The sequence below is a fragment of the Tauraco erythrolophus genome, chromosome Z (genome assembly GCF_009769465.1).
Source record: "Tauraco erythrolophus isolate bTauEry1 chromosome Z, bTauEry1.pri, whole genome shotgun sequence".
NCBI lineage: Eukaryota > Metazoa > Chordata > Aves > Musophagiformes > Musophagidae > Tauraco > Tauraco erythrolophus.
The window spans coordinates 78,132,194-78,154,308 of NC_141496.1; positions in this window are offsets into that span (position 1 = coordinate 78,132,194).

Consider the following 22,115-nt stretch of genomic DNA (forward strand, 5'->3'; position numbering starts at 1 on the left):
CCCTCCTCTGAATCACAGAATCACAGAATCACAGAATGTCAGGGATTGGAAGGGACCTCAAAGGATCATCTAGTCCAATCCCCCTGCCAGAGCAGGACCACCTAGATCAGATCACACAAGATCGCATCCAGGCAGGTTTTGAACATCTCCGGAGAAGTAGACTCCACAACCTCTCTGAGCAGCCTGTTCCAGTGTTCTGTTACTCTTACAGTGAAGAAGATCTTCCTCATGTTTAAGCGGAACCTTCTATGTTCAGATCATCTTCAAGGCCCTCCTCTGGACCCACTCGCACAGCTCCATGCCCTTCTTAAGTTGAGGGTCCCATAGCTGAATGCAGTATTCCAGGTGGGGTCTCACGAGGACAGAGTAGAGGAGCAGAATCCCCTTCCTCAACCTGCTCGCCACGTTTCTTTTGTTGCAGCCCAGGATATGGTTGGCTTTCATATGGACCTCAGATGCAGAGAAGCTATAGTTACTTATTGTTTTATAAAAATATTTGTATTTACAGGATGAACAGATGGCCTGAGTGTCTGTGTGTGATTTACTGGTTACTGACCTGATAAATAGCTGTTTGCTAGGGTATATAGACATCGTGATCCTCACAAAATGGAAGTGCCCTGGTTCTAAAAGCTGAAAAATAATTACCTTTGTAGCATCAATAGCACAAGGAATGCTATCATGTCTAAATCCACTTAACCACCTAAGTAATATTCTTTAACTTGAGAATCCAATTCATTTCCCACTTTAATAGGTACATGCAGTGAAAATTTGAGACATAGCAGCAGGCATTGCATTTGTAGCTAATTAAGGAAAACTGGATTGAGCCCAGATGTGATTATGCAAAGTGGTTACTGGTGTTCTTTAGAAGCTGATAATTTTGAAAGCATTTCCTTGTGTTTGTTCACTTTTTTCCAGTAAACCAAGATAAAAACGTTTCTGAAGGGAGGAAAACAGGTTTCTACAAAGTAAAACTGTCAATGGCAATTATTTCCATCATTTCAAATTGACATGTATGGTAGTTAACGATGGGGTCACAGCCACTCTTTCAATCAAAACTTGCTGTTAAGTTATAATCCAAAGTAAGCACTGTGAAGAGTTTTCAAGTATGGAGTGACATTATATGTGGAACTCCACACAATAATTCCCACTGGAAAAAATTGTGAAATAGCGATATTTCATTTTTGTTGGGGAAAAACAGGCAACATAATAAGCCCTAATTGTTAAAGGTAAGATTGTGCTATGTGTAAATCCACTGAGCTGCTAAAGTAAATGAAGCTGCTTGTTGAATAAGAAGCCAGTCAACCTGAGGAAAGGAAATGGAATCAGGCTTCCCATAAGCAAGAGAATGCCAGAGCTATGCCAGGACCTTTGATACAGCATCAAGATATACAAAAGATGTGTTGCACAAACAAGCAGTAAAATACTTTAAAATCTCCTTTTGAAAGAAAATTTATTTTAAGTTTTTTTGATAGGTTATCAAATTGCCATCAGAATATTGGGGTGGAAACTGCCAAAAAAATTTAAGCCATTTGGAAAGGTATTGATGCTGATTTTGTGGTGGGAAACTTGCCCATATGCTTGATTATACAAAGCTGAGAAGTAGTTTGGCGTATCCATAGCAGCTTCTGCTTTCTCTCTTTTTCTTTCTCTCTTTTTTTAAGGTCTACTGATCTTATTGTTAAATACTACCAATTCAGCGTAACTGAGCCTTGGAACTGAGTAAGAAACTTTCCAAACAGAAATATTGCCATTCTGCAATGCAACCATTACAAATTAATATGATTTTTAAAAACAATATGCTCCTCCTGGGTTTTTGTAATCACTTGTTGAATTACCCTTCTCTATTTGTTATAATTATGTTGACAAATATTGCAGCATAAGTCTAAAATAAATTTTGGTGGTGAAACAGAACAGATGGAGTTTTCCATTTCCTCTCTGACATGGTGAACTAAATTGGACTCTTTTACATTTTCTCTTTCTGTTTCTAAAGACATTTAAGATGAACAGATAGAGCTTTAAACTAGACTTTAAGGAGGAGGGGGTTATTATCAGGCTTGCCCATGACAAGCTGAGAGCACCTGAAGAGCAGCAGAAAGGAATTCCAGCCACTCCAGTCAGGAGGTCAGATTCATCGGGAGCTCAACTTAAATGCCTCTATGCAAACACACATAGCATGGGGGATAAACAAGATGCATCCGCAGGTACTGATGGAACTGGCAGACGAAATTGCTAAGCCATTATCCATCATCATGTCTGAGAAGTCATGGCAGTTAGGTGAAGTTCCCACTGACTGGAAAAGGGGAAACATAGCTCCCATTTTTAAAAAGGGAAAAAAGGAAGACCCAGGGAACTACAGGCCAGTCAGTCTCACTTCCGTGCCTGCCAAGATCATGGAGCAGATCCTCTTGGCAACTATACAAAGGCAAATGGAAAATAAGGAAATGATTGGTGATAGCCAGCATGGCTTCACTTAGGGCAAATCATGCCTAACTAATTTGGTGGCCTTGTATGATGGGGTTACAGCATTGATGGATAAGGGAAGAGCAACTGACATCGTCTACCTGGGCTTGTCCAAAGCATTTGATACTGTCCCACACGACATCCTTGTCTCTAAACTGGAGAGACATGGTTTTGACGGATGGACCACTTAGTGGATAAGGAATTGACTGGATGATCGCACTCAAAGAGTTCCAGTCATCTGCTTGATATCCAGTTGGAGACCAGTGAGTGACGTTCCTCAGGGCTCGGTATTGGGACTGGTGCTATTTAACATCTTTGTTGGTGACATGGACAGTGGGATTGAGTGTACCCTCAGCAAGTTTCGTGATGACACCAAGCTGCATGGTGGTGTTGACATGCTGGAGTGAAGGAATGTCATCCAGAGGGACCTTGACAGGCCAGAGAGGTGGGCCCATGTGAACTTCATGAAGTTCAACAAGGCCAAGTGCAAGGTCCTGCACGTGGGTCGGGGCAATCCCAAGCACAAGGACAGGCTGGGCAGAGAATGGATTGAGAGTACTCCAGAGGAGAAAGACTTAGAGGTGTTGGTTGATGAGAAGCTCAACATAACCCAGCAAGGTTCACTTGCAGCCCAGAAAGCCAACCGTATCCTGGGCTACATCCAAAGAAGTGTGGCCAGCAGGTCGAGGGAGGGGATTCTGCCCCTCTTCTCTGCTCTGGTGAGACCCCGCCTGGAATACTGTGTTCAGCTCTGGGGCCTTCAACATAAGAAGGACATGGAGCTTCTGGAGCGAGTCCAGAGGAGGGCCACAAAGATGATCTGAGGACTGAAACACCTCTGCTATGAAGATAAGCTGAGAGAGTTGGGATTGTTCAGCCTGGAGAAGAGAAGGATCCAGGGTGATCTTATAGCAGTCCTCCAGTACTTAAAGAGGACCTACAGGAAACCTGGAGAGGGACTTTTTACAAGGGTGTGTAGTGATAGCAGATGGGGCAATGTCTTTAAACTGAAAAAGGGTAGATTTACCTTAGATCTAAGGAAGAAATTCTTCACTATGAGGGTGGTGAGGTTGCCCAGAGAAGTTGTGGCTGCCCACCCCTGGCAGTGTTCAAAGCCAGGCTGAATGAGGCTTTGAGCAACCTGATCCAGTGGAAGGTGTCCTTGCCTGTGGCAGGGGGATTGGAACTAGATGATCTTTAAAGTCTCCCCAAACCCAAACTGTCCTATGATTCTTTGATTACTGTCCTATGAACAAAAGGTAGATTTCACTTTCTTTGATTTTCTGAGGCTACTGTCCCTGGTAGCAGAGCCCAGATGGGCATTTGCAATTCTCATTCCCACCAGTCACCTCCACCCCATAAAAGACTCACGACGCTCCTGCAGCACTTTGTATCTGTGCCCGCGTTGTACCTGTGACCACCTGCTAACGGATGGTGTAACCAGACGTGCACCCAGTGGGTGCTCAGCGCAGAAGCAGCCCCATCTGCCAGGCTGATGTGAAGAGAAGCCAGACACTGGAATGGACCTCCATGAGGTGGTAAATGCACCTTCACAGCTAGTTGCAGTGAGGACACTGTTGCCCAAGCAGCCTTTGTCTGAAAGAGTTTGCAATCAAAGAAAGAGGTTAGAAGTGGATGCAATCAGACCATAAGTGCAGGGCAGCAATAACTTGCTGGCAGTGTCAACATCCCCAAAGCTCAACTGCTGTCTGCTTCTTGGAGGCACCAGGGAAAAGGGTGGTGTTAAAAGAAAACAAGGCTGTTTTGGGGGTGTTTCCCACAAGTTCTCTCTGAACAAGAGAACAGCCTCATGACAGAAACCACAAAGGCCCTTGTTTGTCACTTAGTGAAGTGGTGAAAGCTCAGTCATCTGGGAGATTTTCAGCTAGTTCTGGACAAAATGAATGTGTGGTTGGACTCAATCTTGGGGAAGCAGGTTCATGGATGATGGTGACTGCTTCCTTTGCTATTTTTTTTAAGACAACAGCAGGCATGAATAATGGAAGTTGCACGCGGTGGACATTTGTTAAGAGTCAGAGCAGAATCACGCTGCATTACATTTGTTAGCAGAAGAGACTTTACCATGTCATCTAAAGCCAAAACACAGGCATCTGGGGATAAAAAAAAAAAAAGAAGTAGTAGTGACAGGGTAATAAATAATTATTACGCACAGGACCGGCCTATGCCTAATCAAAGTGAGTGCGAATGGAAGAACTGTAATGAGCTGTATTTCATTTGTGAGCATGACTACTGCCCTCACTGTGCTGAACTCACAGAACCACACGTACAAAATATCGTTAGAGAAAACAGACCATACTCAGTACTCATTAGCCTCATATGGAGCTCTTACCTTATACACAGACATACGCTATTTTTCCATATACTCAAAAACCATCTGCTCTGTTCTTTGATTAAATTTTGGCCTAAGAAAAAACAGCTTTTGTTTTCTCAGTTAAACATTCCCAAACATAGCAACGTATGTGGGAGAATGTATTGGTATCTATGTGTATGAGATGAATAAATAAACCTGTCTATAAAGGTAATGTTCTATTCTAGTCATGTTATTAAAACCTTGATTGTAAGTTTTGTAGCCTATTTTCACTGCTTGCATTGACAGAACATTTAAAAGCAATTAGCAGCACAGACAGTTAAAGGCAAGGTTGTTTTTAAAACCTTTCTGTTTCAATTATTTACAATAGTGTTTGTAGCTCAGCTAAAGATGTTTCTGGATATTTCTGGGAATACACAAGAAAAAATTCTGCTCTGATATCCATCCTTGCAATACTAGAATTTAACTTATAATTTTTACTTTGATAGCATCTCTAGAGACTGAGGTTGCAACATCAGCAAGTGACTCTTTCCTATATACAGCTTTTAAAAAACTGTATACCTGTCGACGTTAATTTCCAGTGTGTTGTTGCAGGACGGTGAAGCAAATATTCTTAGCTGGAATTAGCTTTCTCAGAGATTTCTGTGTGCATGGCTTCATCGCAGGTGCTAAGTACTTGTTCACAGCCTTTCATTTCCTTAGTCAGAGAGATCTCTGTAAGTAAAATAAAGCTGTGTTTTCCCTGTGGCTGCACTGATATCCACATAAATCCTACAAAATGCAAAGTAGTGGTGGATACAGTCCTGAAGTATTTGGGGGTCTCCTAACCTATACTCTCAGGTTTGTGCTGGCAGCTTATGAAAAAGAGTAGTAAGGTGCCCTTTGAGGAGTGCATGTGCTGGAGCTCTCCAGGATCTCCCACACTGTATGTGAGCCACATGACTTTGACACAACCGTTCTTGACCACAGCCCTGTACGTCAGGAGACTCACCCATGCTGTGCTTGTTTTCACAGCCCCGAAGCCCCAGCTGATGCTCTTGACGCTCTCCCAGTGGCCAGGCACTCAGCCCTGCCGTCCCTTCCACCCACCACCCATCCACAAGAAGTCCCCCTCAAAGCATTAATGGGATCAGGCCCTAAAACTTCTTTTCAGACCTTGCCAAACTGCAAATTCTGGATGGTTTCAACTCAAAACCAGGAATCTAACCAGATTTGCTTGAAAACAAGCCCAGTTTCATTCAAACCGTGTTACCAACTTCAACAAACAGAGTCTGGGTTTTGATTTTCTTGTGAAACTTGAAACCACATGTGTTCCACATGGTTTAGGTTTTTGTTGTGAATATCTTACACAGCTCTATGGGAATAGCCTTTTCTTGTGGGCTTTTAGCATTTCCTATCCCAGCCAGAACCATAAAAAGCAAAGGCTGGAAAATATGAAAACTACAATTATGTGGAAAAAAGGGGGACTTAACTTTTTAAACCTTTAAGACAACGTTTGTGTTCGTTTAGAGCACAAAGTGAAGTTTTGAATTAATTCGTGTTTTATTTTAACTGTTAGCCTTAATTAGGTGCACTCAGGAGAAATCACTTCCCCTCTAATATAAAATCATGGAGCTTGCGACACATGGAAATTATAAACACTTTGGAGTGACTTGAGAGATGGGTGTTGGCTTTGCAGCAGCAGAAGAGCAAATATTTACAGTACATTAGGCTTCGCTTCACTTCTAAATTATTATCTTCCCCTTTGGAATAATCTATTTTCCAAAGACAGACTGCTACTAATGCTAGTGCCCTCCTCATCCATTTTGTTGCAGGCAATTAATTTTCCTTCATTTCTATATTGAAACGTCTTGCTCTAGCTCTCCGCAGAGCCAAATGAAAACTGAGGAAATCCTTAATTTGCTGTCTCTTTTGTCTCTGAATCACACTGTGGCCTCTGGCAAATTATTACACTTCTCTGAGCTTCAGTCTTCTTTTTTTCAAAATAAAAATACCAATGCTTAACTTCCCAACAGATGTGTTAATTAATTCATATTCATGAAAGGACTTTAAAATAGAAAGTGATATATAACGTTCATTAGCGGTATTGTGATTGCTTATTCCAAAAGCCCAAAGAAGCTGTTACTTTATGGATTACTTAAATTAGTGTTAAAATATTCCCATCTTTGCTCTCACAGGGCTCAGCTATGGGAAGTTAAATACAACGAAAGCAACCCTGTGACATAAAGGGGAAGAAATAATTACATATGCCGTTTTTGTTCCCCTGATACATCTTTTGCAGAGCGTGATGTGCTATTAGGTTTTGCAGTAAAAGTACAGCAACCTGGCTTTGCGCTTACAATAGCTAAAACCATCTGCGTACGTGTAAAACCTTTGCTGGCAGGTTTCCATGTGCGGTTCATGCATTCCTTCGCCTGTGCAATTTGAAGCTGTCAAAAACTAATTAAATAATTATGTGGTTGTTACTGCAGCTGTGTGTATTCTTCATTACGTTATAAGGCTGCGGTTTGAGGCACTCTCCTGCTTTAGGTTTCAAAATATTAGTAATGGAAGGTGTGTTGTCGGTGCATGTTCGGCTGCTGCCAGAAAAAGCAGAGAGGGAAGGGAACCATCCTGAACGTCAGTCTATCATTGCACTTTATGCTGTATTTCACCGTATACAGCACAGGGGTGAAAATACAAATTGGCTTCTGGCAGCCTTCTGACGTTGGGCAGAATTCAGCATGGCCTGGCCCATCCTGAGGACAGGACAGAGACAACTCCCCACAGTACCTCCGCGGTGGATGGGTATCTGAAGCATGTATGAGGCTTTGTAGCACCTCTCAGCCTGGGCAGGTGACTTGGAGGGTGACAGCAGAAGGAGAAGAGCAAGGCTGTGGAGAAGACCACCTCCTCTCCTCCCCAACGAAGAAGGGGACTGCTCTCAGTCCTGCTTTTGTCTCACTCCCTGACCCCAAGGAAATCGCTCCCTGAGCCCACCTGCCCGATCAGTAAATCATGGATAACACTGTATTATCTCCTCCAAGAACACATCAGGTGGGTTTGTTCATGATAGTAATTCAACTTGATCTCAGACAGAGGGGGCAGCACAATATTACAGTTTTCTCTCATTGGCAATGATGCCGAATTACCACAACATCACTCACTAGCACTAGATTTTCAGTGGAAGAATAAGGAGCTGTCACTGCAGTAAAATAACCCCTAGTCCTCCACCTCCTCTGTCCTGGTGGAAATTACTCTTGTAAACAGAAAAACATAGCTATTACTTACAGTGACTAAAATAGTATATATGTGCACCAGGGGTCAGCCCTATAGACATAACCCTGCCTCATGTCTCCTGGCCACAGTGTAAGATAGAAAGAAGGGTAGCAGTCCTAAATGAAAAGGCATCTGAGATCTCTTTGCTGAGGAAGACATTTCTCAGGACTACTTAATGAGGCTACTGAGGCAGCATAAATCCAGGTAGTGCTGCTTTTTCTGGACCAAACCAGCCCACATCAAAGATCACAGAATCATAGAATCATAGAATGGTTAGGGTTGGAAGGGAACTCAAAGATCATCTAGTTCCAAACCCCCTGCCATGGGCAGGGAAATCCTCCACTACACCATGTTGCCCAAAGCCTCATCCAACCTGGCCTTGAACACCTCCAGGGATGGGGCATCCACAACTTCTCTGGGCAACCTGTTCCAGTACCTCACCACCCTCAATGCAAAGAATTTCTTTCTTATATCTAACCTAAATCTGCCCTCTTTCAGTTTAAATCCGTTGCCCCTTGTCCTATCACTACATGTCCTTGTAAAAAGTCCCTCTCCAGCTTTCCTGTAGACCCCCTTTAGGTACTGGAAGGCTGCTATAAGATCACCCCGGAACCTTCTCTTCTCCAAGCTGAACAGCCCCAACTCTCTCAGCCTGTCTTCATAGCAGAGGTGCTCCAGCCCTTGAATCACCTTCGTGGCCCTCCTCTGGACTCGTTCCAGTAGCTCCATGTCAAGATGGTTTTCACTGTCACAGAAGACATGCCCTGGTTGCACATACAGTCTACAATTTAGCTTTTGCAAAGCTGCAAAACACAGAGTGTCTCCAATTTATTATGTTTATGAAGCAACTTTACTTTTAATAAGATTTTCCTCTAATTTATGGAACCGTCTCATCACATCACCAGTTGTCTGCTTGGCTAAATGTTCAAAAATACTAATGAAGGGAAAATTCCAGATGCTAATTTTCTTTAACAATTTTCTTGTATGCACCCACAGTGCACACATAAGCGCAGATGCCCTCCTCCTAATGTCTTCATATGATTTATGACTATCAGTCTAGATGCCACGCAGCCTTTTTCGGTGTACTTAGGCAGCCACAACAAAGATGTTTAAAACTATGTTAACTAAAACAACCTTTTTTCTAAGACCGTTTCTCAGACTTTCCCTCGGAAAGCTTATAGATGAATTTTAATAAAATTCATGAAAATTAGAAGTAAAGGAAATAGGCTACTTTCTGAAAACCCAAGTTGGAAACGGACGATCCTTCAAGTTCACAGGGACTGCTGGAAAGCAAGGAAGGCGCGTCTTTGGGTCCCTCTTGTGGTCTGGCAGCAACAAGCTGCCATCATCGACGTACCACCATAAACGTAACCCTTGCATGATCCCAAACACACCAACACAAGGGGAGACACGCACGTTCCCAGAGACACAGCCAGACCCCGCACAGACCAAGGAAGAACAAAGATGCTGGTAACCTGCATGAGAGCTGCTCCAAGCCCATTTTTCATTATTATTACAAATGTTGGAATTCCATTTTACACAGAGCCAAAGAGCTCTTCTGCATTTTCATGTTGAAAATTACTTTATGCCACAGTATCAGGTAAACATAATGAAACTACTGCAGGTTACAATCCAACATGCATAAAGTTATCAGGACATGACTGTGTTTCACATAACTTTCAGATATATATTCATGTACATTTAAGATTTTGAATAGATATATACTTAAGATTTTGTATATTCAAAATTTGTATACCATATATGTGTATATTCAAGATCTTGAAGGCATTCTTCTTCTTCAGCATAGCCTTGGGGATCACTACAAAGCAAAGTTTGTCTGGGCCAATATAAATTTGGTTGGAGGGGGGGGGAGTCTTGTTAATGATTGCAATAGGATAAATAACCTTATCTGCTCTCTCTGAGCTCCAGCTTGTTTACCAGCTAACAACCTCAGAAACAACTTCAGACAAGTAGGTAGTAACTTGACATTGTAAATTTGGGGAAAATAAGAGGAAAATGAAGGGGTGAGAAAATATCCTTAAAAATGGATGGCCTTGGCCAAAGCAACAAGCTCCTTTTGGTACCTGTCTCCACCAAGCACCAAGAGGTAGCACAAGAAAGGCATGTGCCATCGGGTCCTGTGGGCATGGTGTTTCAGAGTTGCCTAAGCAGTGTTGTCTCCTCTGTCCAGCTCCTCACACTACTGCTACAGATCCTCGTTGGGCATGAAAGGGTCAAAGAGATGTGAAGAAACAGCTGGGCAAAGAGACCAGTGCAACATCTGAACCCATAAAGAACAGCATCATGCAGGTTTGAAGGATTGTGTGCTAATGAGGGAGGCTCACCCCAGACAAAAAGGCTGCTTGTTGTTGCCCTCCCTTCACCATCATCCACCCAGCTGCCTGCACTGGCTGTGACCATGCTCACCTTTGCTAACTAAAGGGGAGCATGACAACCTCAGCAATCTCCTTACCTCTCCCAGACACAGCTCTGTGCAGCTTTGGCTATGTTCCTCAAAAAACTTTCCTGAAATGCCACTCGTCCCTCCTCTCTCCTCCAACAGCTCCCCATAACTTCCAGGGTTTCTTCTGAGTGCCTTTCTCCTACCTCCAACTAATTTCTCCCAACTTTCTTCCTCTACTTGCATCCTCCTCCCCAGCAGCAGCTCTGCCACTACCACAAAGGCACACTTTTCTGCCCCCAAAGAGCTAACTTGCTGTCACCCATAGGGAAGAGCTAACATGCTGTCACCCATAGGGAGGCAAAATTCAGTTTTGCCTATGCTACAGAGAAGCCTTAAACTACTCTGAACTTATTTATAATGTTGGCTCACTGTTACTTGTCACAAAGGAACTATAAAAAGCAGAACTGATTTGCTTCAGACTAAGGGCAAATGTACTAGTACATGTATCAAACAAACCAGCAGTGTTTTGTGTAACAACTTGCATTTCCAATTTTGGCAACTAAACTGCGAACCCACTTTCTTGGAAGCTATAAATAGCAATATATATCACTATGTCCAGAAAAAAACTTCATTGTTTCTTTCCAAATAATCCTTTAATCCACATATCTAATGACCAACATCTTAAAGGCAGTCTTAAAGCTTTTGGCTTAAGACTGTCCACTTCCCTAGTTTGCCCATTTCAGAAATATTTATGTCTTCCTACATTCCTCATATACTCAAGGGGCTTTTTAAACTTGTCTAAATACAAATAAGTTGATGCATGTGAAAAGGTTATACAACATATTTCTAATGTTGGATGTTCTGTGAGGTATATTTTGATATGAATACAAAAAACATAGTAAAATTTGTTTGCCTTTTATACATAATTGTTGTTCTGCTTCCTTTAGTAGGAAGGCAAACCTTTTCCATTCAGAGACAATTTGTCTCCACTGCTTGGAAAACCACCCCATAATGATGCTAGCAATTCCCTAAATGCCAGCACTGCGTAGTTAAAGCTGACTGGAGCTAAACCCACATTTCCTCATGTCAGCTGCCTTCTTAAGAATACATAAACTTGCACGGGAAAACAAGTCTAAAAAAGTGACCTTTTTCAGTAGTTCTTGCTACTCCTTTGTGTTACCTCCAAAGAGAAATGTTACTTAATTTTTATCAGCTATGTGCTCTTTTCCAGCTTGAAATCTTTTCTGGGGAGATATTGGGGACTTCCAATATTTACATTACATTTTCAGGCATCCAACAGCCTCAGAAGAAAGGCAGTGCATGTTCCCAATGCACACCTGAAAACCCTCCACATGCCCCTCAGCCACAAACAGGCCATCTGACATCTGGATTCCAAAGCACTCGCAGTGGAAAGCTTGTCCTTCTCTGTTTATGCAGAGCGGCCAGAGACAGGAGCTGCAGCTACAGAGGCACGAAGGACGTGCTGTCCCACCGCAGGGGTTGGGGCCACGGGACGAAGTGTGGGATGAAGTGCAGGTCCTCGAATGAGCCCGTGAGGACCACATCCAACACAGCTCTGTTCACCTACACCTGTGCTGTGCTGCTACATGACACCCGAAATACTCTTCAGAGCGGAATGATTTTCTGGGTCTTGTCCTGCTGTGTAACTGTAGATTGTTAGTGCTCCAAAAGCTGTTTTTGGAGAAAAAACATGGGAAACTCCCCCCAGAATGAACAACGGTACAAAGCCTTGTCCCTCTTCATTCGTCTGTAGTTTCTCACTTAACTCATAGTACAAAATCACAGCAGCAACAAGAGTTTGCTTTAAAATGTAAGCAAACATTTTCAATTTAAATACCTAAAGATAACGCACAGGTCTTACATAGCCAACCTGATCTTTAGAGATACTAAACACCACCACTGAATGCAGGAGGAACTGAATGGGAGGAAGATCAGTAATTTCATAGCTCTGTCATTATAGGCAATCATCTTGAGAAAATCTTGGCGTAAGAGGATCTTTGGTCCATACTGTTTCCTGAATTGTGGTTATTGGAAGTCAATAGAGATATGTTGGTTCAAATTAACGGAGCATCTGACCCGTCATACTTATGTATTCACATATGCACACATACATGTATGTCTACCTGTGTGTACATAGGCTGTATTTAATGAAAGTATTTTATTTAATTCTTTTTACAAAGTATTGCGTCTTATAAACAGTAAATTAGGGAAGTCAATACTATCTATATACTTTTTACAAGAAATTCTCACAATGAGCAACTTGTCATGTTCTCTACCTCTAATTTATTATAATGTTCAAAAAATCCGTTAACCTGGGAACTAAAAAACATGTGGGGGTTGTAAAACTATCCACTATAATAAAAGACTTACAACATTTTTAGCTAGCTGAGAAACTGGGAATTACGTTGATGGAAGGGATTATTGCTTAATATTTTCCGTAACATCAGCAATCTTGTCAAAATCCCCTGGCTGCTTTGAGAGCAGGAGACATCTGTTTTATGGAGTGAGCACATATCCTGGAATGTCTGCCATGAGGCAGCGTCACAACCAGGCTTCATTACCCCTTCACACGATAGGCCTGGTTTACACTTCACAGCACCGTGGAAAAATCACACTTTCTGCTTATGCCAGCAAAGGCCTTGCTGCAGACACAGTCCTACAGATTAGAAAGCCCCTTTGCCAGTAACATTTAGCTCATGTGGGGAATGACTGCAGGCTGTACCAGCACATGAATGATTTTGCTGTTTCCGTTGTACCACGGGTTTGCCATGTAAGCAAATTTGCTTGTATAACTGTCTCTCACTTTCTAGCTTTCAGGTTGTGATCAGTGGCAAGAAGTCCAGTTCCTACTGGTGTGCCCCAAGAGATAATACTGAGGCCTTTACTATTCAATGTTTTCATGAATGACCTGGCCACTGGTACAGAGTGCACTCTCACCAAGTCTGCAGACAGTACAAAGCTGCGAGGAGAGGCTGATACACCAGAGGGTCCTGGACAGGCTGGAGAAATCAGCCCAGAGGAACCTCATGAAGTTCAACAAATGGAAGTGCAAAGTTCTGCCCTCGGGGAGAAACAACCCCAGGTGGGAGGACATGCATCTCCATCCTTCAAGATACTCAAAATACAACTGGACATGGTGCTAGGTAACTTGCTCCAGGTGACTCTGCTTCAGAGGGGTGGGTAGGCTAGATGACCTCAAGAGGTCCCTTCAGCCTCAGCCATTCTTTGACTCTGTGACAATGGTATTGACAAACCTTTGGCAACTGGAATGGAGTTTACAGATCTGCGTCCTTGAACAGACATCTCTTCTAGTTCCATCTATGCCAGCAGAAAGTGCTACCTTTCCATTTATGGAATTTTTCTTCCGACCCTTTATTTCTCAAGTTATCAATTTTATAACAAGTATAAGCATGTTGCACGTCTGAGGCAACTGAATCCATTCTCAAGAAAAGATCAGATACGGTGGTCATCTAGAGCTTTTTGATAGAATTGTGATAGTTAAATGTATTTCACTCGCATCTCTTTCACAGGCTCTGTGCTTCAGAGCAAAGAAAGTGTTCAGGTGACAGTACATTAGAACAAGACAGTGTTTCACAGAGTGGGAATCTATTCTAAAATATTCTCTTAGATGCTACTGACACGGAGAACGAGTGCTTGGATGTGGCATAGGGAGGTATAGGCATGCTAGCCTTAATCTAGTGAGCCTGGGGAACGGCAGAAACCGCAGCCAGGGAGGACAGGCAGAGTGCAGGCTGTATGGAAATCGTGGCAGACTAGGCTGAGGATTGTGCTGTCATTTTTCACCCCCCTTGTCGTCCTTACCCAGACTAGCTAAATTTTTAATCACATTTTATTGTCACACCTTAATTTCACTGCATAAGCTTGTCTTTAAATCCTGTCTTCATGGGCAGAGTGAGCTATAGTTTTTCAGCAATTCTTTTGAATCTGCTGCCATCTAGTGAGCAGATATCAAGCTGAATCATAGAATCATAGGCTCATAGAATGGTTTGGGTTGGAAGGGACCTCAAAGATCATCTACTTCCAACTCCCCTGCCATGGGCAGGGAAACCCTCCACTACACCAGGTTGTCCAAAGCCTCATCCAACCTGGCCTTCAACACTTCCAGGGATGGGGCATCCACAACTTCTCTGGGCAACCTGTGCCACTAGCTCACCACCCTCAGAGTGAAAAATTTCTTCCTTAGATCTAATCTAAATCTACCCTCTTCCAGTCTAAAGCCATTGCCCCTTGTCTTATCACTACATGTCCTTGTAAAAAGTCTCTCTCCAGCTTTCCTGTAGGCGCTCTTTAAGTACTGGAAGGCTGCTATAAGATCACCCTGGAGCCTTCTCTTCTCCAGGCTGAGCAGCCCCAACTCTCTCAGCCTGTCTTCATAGCAGAGGTGCTCCAGCCCTCGGATCATCTTCGTGGCCTCCTCTGGACTCGCTCCAGCAGCTCCATGTCCTTCTTGTGTTGGGGACTCCAGAGCTGAACACAGTATTCCAGGCGGGGTCTCACGAGAGCTGAGTAGAGGGGCAGAATCCCCTCCCTCAACCTGCTGGCCACGCTCCTTTGGATGCAGCCCAGGATACGGTTGGCTTTCTGGGCTGCCAGTGCACATTGCCGGCTCATGTTGAGCTTCTCATCAACCAGCACTCCCAAGTCCTTTTCCTCAAGGCTGCTCTCAATCCATTCTCTGCCCAGCTGAAATGTATAGATTTTGCAGCCAGCAGACATGCAGGATTTTGTTACACTCTCCTCCGTGTCAAGCTGCAGCTTGTGGTAGGGTTTGCATGCTTTACCCCAGTAGGGTGCCAGATGTAAAGATATAATTGATATGAGGCCTCCTCTGACTTACACCTTACATCCTTTCTGGCTAATTCTAAATCACTACATTTTTAACACCTGGAGATTTTCTTTAGACTACTCTCCAGTAAGAAATCCATACTTGAACATCTCTATCTAAAACTTGTGAACATCCAGGATTTTGACTGTGTGTACTGGTTTTGGCTGGCATAGAGTTAATTTTCTTCACAGTAGCTAGTATGGGGCTACGGTTTGCATTTGTGCTGGAAACAGTGTTGACCATGCAGAGATGTTTTTGTTACTTCTGAGCAGTGCTCACACAGAGCCAAGGCATCTCCTCCTTCATACACCACCCCACCAGCGAGTAGCCTGGAGGTGCACAAGAAGATGGGAGGGGACACAGCTGGGACAGCTGACCCCAACTGATCAAAGGGATATTACATATCACATGATGTCATGCTCAACAATAAAACCAGGGGGAAGGCTGCGGGGGGGCAGTGCTGCTGCTCAGGGACTGCCTCTGTATCGATTGGTTAGTGCTGAGCAATTGTGTTCATTTGCATCACTTGTCTTTTCTTGGATTTTATTTTCTTTTCTCTTTGTTATTTTTCCTCTTTTCTGTACATCATCATCATCATCATCATCATCATTATTATTATTATTATTATTATTTCTTCTTAATTATTAAATTGGTTTTATCCCAACCCAGAAGTTTTCTCACTTTTACCCTTCTGATTCTCTCTCCACCCGACTGGGTGGCGATTAAGCAAGCGGATGGGTGGTGCTTAGTTGCCAGCTGGGGTTAAACCTCAACAGTCCTTTCTGGCACCCAATGTGGGGCGTGGAGCGTTTGTGATAATTACAGATTTGACTACAGCATATTAGAAGGGATTCATGTCTGTTAATAGTTGCAGGTCACGATATTGATTCCTCTGTTCTCGATATTAGTTTATCTGATCTGTGCCACGCTCTTTTTTTTGTGTATATGTTGAAGATTGATGTTGGTTTTTGCAGTTTGCTGTGCTCTGTAGTGGTTAGTGATATTTTTCCTGAGAGATTTGTTATTAAAACAGTGGCCTTGAGCTTAGTCTAGTATTTGGGCTCTGTATTAGAGCTATTACTGTACTTCAGGTACCATCTCATGGAGATATTTAAAAATTACACTTCTTCATCTGAGAGGCATCTTCACCACCTTCTTCTTTGATGTTTTATCTCTCATTACAATAACTTTTCAGTATCTTGAACATACTTGGGTAGTTAAAATATTTCTATTGATATTACTTAGGAATATTGTTTCAGCTTTTTCTAAGGTTAGCAAGCTGTTTAGGAATATGACCCAGGCCCTGTGGCAGCATGGTCACGGGTGGCAAGGCATGTGGGAGAATATGGACAGGTATCTAGAAAACTTCTCACCTCCAACAGTCTGGAACGTCACTTCCACAAGCACAGGCTCCTGATGAAGTGGTAGAATGTTTGAAAAAAAAAAGTGTCCTGGCTATTCCAAAGAGGCACAACTTAACCACACTGTGCTGGGACCTCGCCAGCACTTAGCAAACACTGCTCAATATTAATGCAGCACCCTCAAGGAGAAGAGAGAGTCTCTGGATCTGAAAACATACCAACAGACACTATGGCTAAACCAGAGACTGTATCAGTCTCCCCTATAATTAAAAAGAAAAAATGGAAATGGAAGCCAACTCGTTTCATAAGAGGTAACGACACTTCTCCTAAGAGGGAGCAGGAGAAAGAGTCAGAAAAGGCGGCCTGTTCTGCAGCAAAGCAGTCACAAGAACAGGAGGAGGAAGAGACTGAGATCATAAATGAGACAGAAACCACCTGATCCCTATCCCTTAGTGAGCTGCAAGATATACAAAAATATTTTAGCAGTCAACCAGGTGAGCAAATTCTCTAGTGCTGGGATATTGGGACCAATAGTCAGGAAATAGAGAGTAAGGAAGCCCAGCAGCTGGAATCCTTTGCTAAGGATAAGGCCATTGACAGAGGGACTGGAAAAAGGGCAGGAGTCCTCAGTCTTCAGCGGTGACTCCTGTCAAGTGTCAAGGACAGGTTCCTTCTTCCCTTCAAGGAAGAACATGCAAATTCCCAGGGGAAATGGACCGCCACTGAGGGAGGTATCCAGTAACTGAGGGAATTACCTGTGGTGGAGGTGATCTATAACAACCTGGATGATGACCAGGCACCCAAAGATCCTGAATGAAATCCAGTGCACATGATCCATGTGGCGAAAGTTTATACGAAGTGTACCGACAACATACACCAACACCATGGCAATAATGAGCTGGACAAACACTGAGGCACCAACTCTAAGAACACAAAAATAATCTCACTTCCTCCCTACAGGCCTGTTTCTCAGCTGTGAAGGAATTGTCTGAGCAATCTAAGAAGGACAGGTCATCACGCAGATGCTCACGTACCCAAGAGTTGGGCCACTGAAAAACATTGAAACAATGAGTGGGTGGACCAGGCTGCTAGAATTGAAGTGGCTCAGGTGCTTCTGAACTGGGAACACAAGGGTGAGCTATGTATAGCTTGATGAGCCCATGACACATGAGGACATCTAGGAAGGGACGCAACATACAAATGTGCTCATGATTGAAGGGTGAACTTGGCTATTGATGCCATTGCACAGGTTATCCATAAACGTAAAACGTGTGCCATAATCAAACAAGCCAAGCAGCTAAAGCCTTTTTGGTACACAGGATGATGGCTGAAATATCAATATGGGGAAGCCTGGCAGATTTATTATATCACGCTACCATGAATCTGCCACGGCAACCACCACGTGCTCATGATGGAAGTGACTACTGGATGGTTGGAAACAGACACTGTGACCCATGCCACTGCCCGCAATACTATCTTGGCCACTGAAAAGCAAGTTTTATGGCAACACAGCACCTCTGAAAGAACTGAACCAGACAAAGGGACTCATTTCCAAAGTAACCTCACAAACGCTTGGGCCAAGGAGCATGACATTGACTAGATGTAGCACATCTACGAAAGTTGAATGATACAATGGACTGTTGAAATGTACACTGAGAGCAACGGTAATTGGGACGTTCAAGCATTGGGATACACATTTAGCAGAAGCCACTTGGCTAGTTAACACTAGGGGATCTGCCAGTTGACCTGGCCCTGCTCAATCAAAACCCTTGTGTACTGTGGAAGGAGACAAGGTGCCTGTAGTACATGTAAGTAACTAGCTGGGAAAAAACAGTCTGGGTTATTCCTTCCTCAGGAATTTGTGAGATTGTTTTTCTCTGGGACCTGAGTGCACTTGGTGGAGAACGTGGAAGGATGAGAAAGTCCAAGGTGTACCTCAAGGTGATTTAATCCTGGGTGAAAATAATCCATGGTGTGAGCTGTATGATGGCAGTGTTACATGATGCTGTATGTCACTACTACTGTGCATGCCATATATGAAAGGTATTATAGCAAGAACCTCTTGCTGCTAGCCACGTGAGAGGCAAGAAGAAGAATTCATTGCAGTGTTAAAACTTCTGGCTAGTTCAAAGGGACCGGGGTGGAAAATGTAACGGATATATGTCCTGGTTTTAGCTGAGACAGTTAGCTCTTCTTTTTAACAGCTAGAAGAGCTCTGTGTTTTGGTTTTACTCAGAGACTTTCTCTGAGAAGAATGCTGATAGCATGCTGATGTTTGTGGTTGGAAGTGAGACTTAAAGGACTTTTCAGTATGCTGTGTTCTGGCTGGAGTGCAGAAGCACGGCGGGATAAGGGGTGAGCATAGCTGGGACAAGGGGGCCACAATTCCCCTTGTGGTTTGTGGTGGAACTTGGAATTGAGGGCCAGACTGGTCAATGAGGTACTCCACATCATTCAGCGTCATGCTCAGTATAAAGGTGCGGGGGAGCCGGAAAGAAGGGCTTTTTGGCGCTCTTGCCCTTTTGCTGCTTTTGCTCTTTTGCGCTTCTGCACTTTTGTTCTTTTGCCCTTTTTCTCTTCCAGTACTCCCACTCTTGGAGTACTATCTCTCTCTCTGCCCCTCTCTATTTCGGGGTCTTGCGTTCGTCTGGGATTGCAGCTGCAGATAAGAGGGGGTGGTGAGCACCTACACTGTGTATTACTTATCTGTATTAAATTGTTCTTATCTCAGCCCATGGGTCTCCCCTTTCTCCTTTAATTCTCTCCCTCATCCCTGGGGCTGGGGGAGGGTGAGTGAATGACTGTGTAGGGTTTGGTTGCCAGAGCAGCCTAACCCACGGCAATATACCTTTAAATTGTTGTAACCCATAATTTGAGTTGCACATTACAGGAAGTACTACAGCAGAAACCACCTGAAACAATGAAGGACAAACCTCACAAGAAGCAATGCAAATGCAGCAGTGACCTGACTTGAGCTGGTTTTGGTGCTCAGTAACTCCATACAACACACCACCTCTTCTATACTGAGTGACCATCATAACAGATGAAGCTCAAAGTCATTGATCTAATGAACTCAATGAACATTTTATGGATATTTATGGACTTTTCACAAACATCTTATGGGGAAAGGAGTGGTTAATGAGGATGCATTGCAATAGGGTGGGACCTGACTATGACATAAATGGTATGGAATAAGGGGTGGAAAACGTACTGGTTTAGGCTGGGACAGAGTTAAATATCTTGACAATAGCTTGTATGGGGCTATATTTTGGATTTGTGCTGAAAATAGGGTTGATAACACAGGCATATTTTAGTTATCGCTAAGCAGCTCGCACAGCCTCAGGGCCTTTTCTGCTTCTCACACTGACTTGACACAAGAAGTTGAGAGGAGACAAACATTGGGACAGTTCTTTTCAGGTGTAAATGGATCAGTTCCACTGTCTTCAGGAAAATCTCACCATAAAATATTTGGCAGACAGGTTTTCTGACTTATCTGCAAGTGGTACAATCTTCCACTGAGGTAGGCATGCAGAAACATTTTCCACAATTCTTAGTAGCTTTTCAATCTGGAGAGTGTTGCACCAGTGAAATGCTGAGGTGACAAAGTGTCCTGGTTTCAGTGGGATAAAATGAGAGAATTGGTTTTCTGTTCAGAAAAACTACATTTCTAAAGTAAGCTGCATTTTTAAGAAGACTGCAGCACTCCAGTTGGTGAGAACAAAGTTGATAAAACACTTTGCTTTAGTTTGTAGCCAGCCATGGTATGCAGGTATCCATAGCGACCAAGGACATTTCATCATGATTTTGCTAATGACTCAGATGTCCAAGAACCTGGGGGAAGCACGGCCAGGGTGGTTGACACTTAAATTGGCAAATGAGTATTCCATATCATGTAACGTCATGCTCACTATAAATGGGAAAGTTTGCTGGGGACAGCCTCTCTTTCTCAATAGTCGCCATCTCTGGAGAGTCTCACCCATCATTCTGCTCCCAAGGCCTTCTCTCTCTTCTGAGATTGTGGTTTTAGGATTTTCCTGCTTCAGGATCGCTGGCTGGAAATGGACTGGACGTTGGTCAAGGGGTGGTGAGCAATTGCAGCATACACTACTTACTTTTTATTTATTTTATTTTATTTTATTTTATTTTATTTTATTTTATTTATTTTATTTATTTTATTTTATTTTATTTTATTTTATTTCAATTATTAAATAGTTCTTACCTCAACCCACGGGTCTTCCTTCCTTTTCTCTATTCCCCTCCTCGAGTGGGAAGGGGTCACTGGGTAATAGAACAGTTGGCTACTGTTTAGCCTCAGATACTCGCTAAATGTAGATACAAAGACAGCAGATACGGGGTGAGGCTCCAAGAGATGGCTGAGTCACAGCCAAAACAGGCATTCCACCTCTGCTTCCTACTACTCCTACACCTGGGCAATCCCATTCCTACTAGCACCAGTATGGCAGGTTTCTGATCTCTAATTGGCACAGTTTATCAAACAAACCTACAGAAAACCTCTATCTTTTTTTCTTGGTAGGCAAGCTTTCCTAAAGAAAAATAGTATCTGTCACATCACACAGAAAAAAAGTTATTTTAAAAATATACTGAATATGTGTTTGAGCTAAGTGAATGGAGTTACAAAGAAACTGGAAATGCAATGACTTGCTTAAGCTGAAGCAAAAAGTCAGTGGCAGGTTCAAGATTAGCACTCAAGAAATTCCACAGATTTCATCTATTTCAAAACCAAGTACGATTCTGTGATGCCCCATACTGTGATTTGTTCTTTAAGTTCAGTCTTATCATTTATGTGTATCTGGCTCATCTTACTTGATTTAGTGAGTTGTACTCTTTTAATATTTTTCAATTTCTCTCTGTTGTTTACTTTTATTCCAGGTAAATTTAGCAAGATCCGGTAATTCTCTTTCCTGTTTCAGGATATTTGTATGCTAAATTTACTTTTTATCACAAAAGCTAACTCTTCATGCTACCTATTTAGAAAAAAAATTAAGTTTGGGTTTTCCAAGTATCATGTATATTTAGGACATATGACCCTTTTAGATCGCTTCCTCTTGTATTTGCCTGATCATAGAAAACGCTAGTATTTGAGTATACAATAATCTCTCTATTTGAAACATAAACCAGAATCTGTGAGTTTCATAAAAGCAACAGGAATTTTTGTTTCAGAAAAATAACAAGAACTTGAGACAGCCTTGCACGGGCTCACCAGTGAGGAGCTTCTGTAAGACCAAACATTGTTTCACCCCCTGTATTCAGTGCTGAGCCTGCAGCCACTCAAAAAATTTATGGAAGGAGGCAGCAAGACAAGGCTCAAAAACATTTCTGCGTTTGGCTTCCCAGCCACATCTGCTCACAACAATGGTTTTGGTACATTAAGCTATCCATCCATGCCAGGCCCTCTCCAGAGAGCATCTTGCAAGA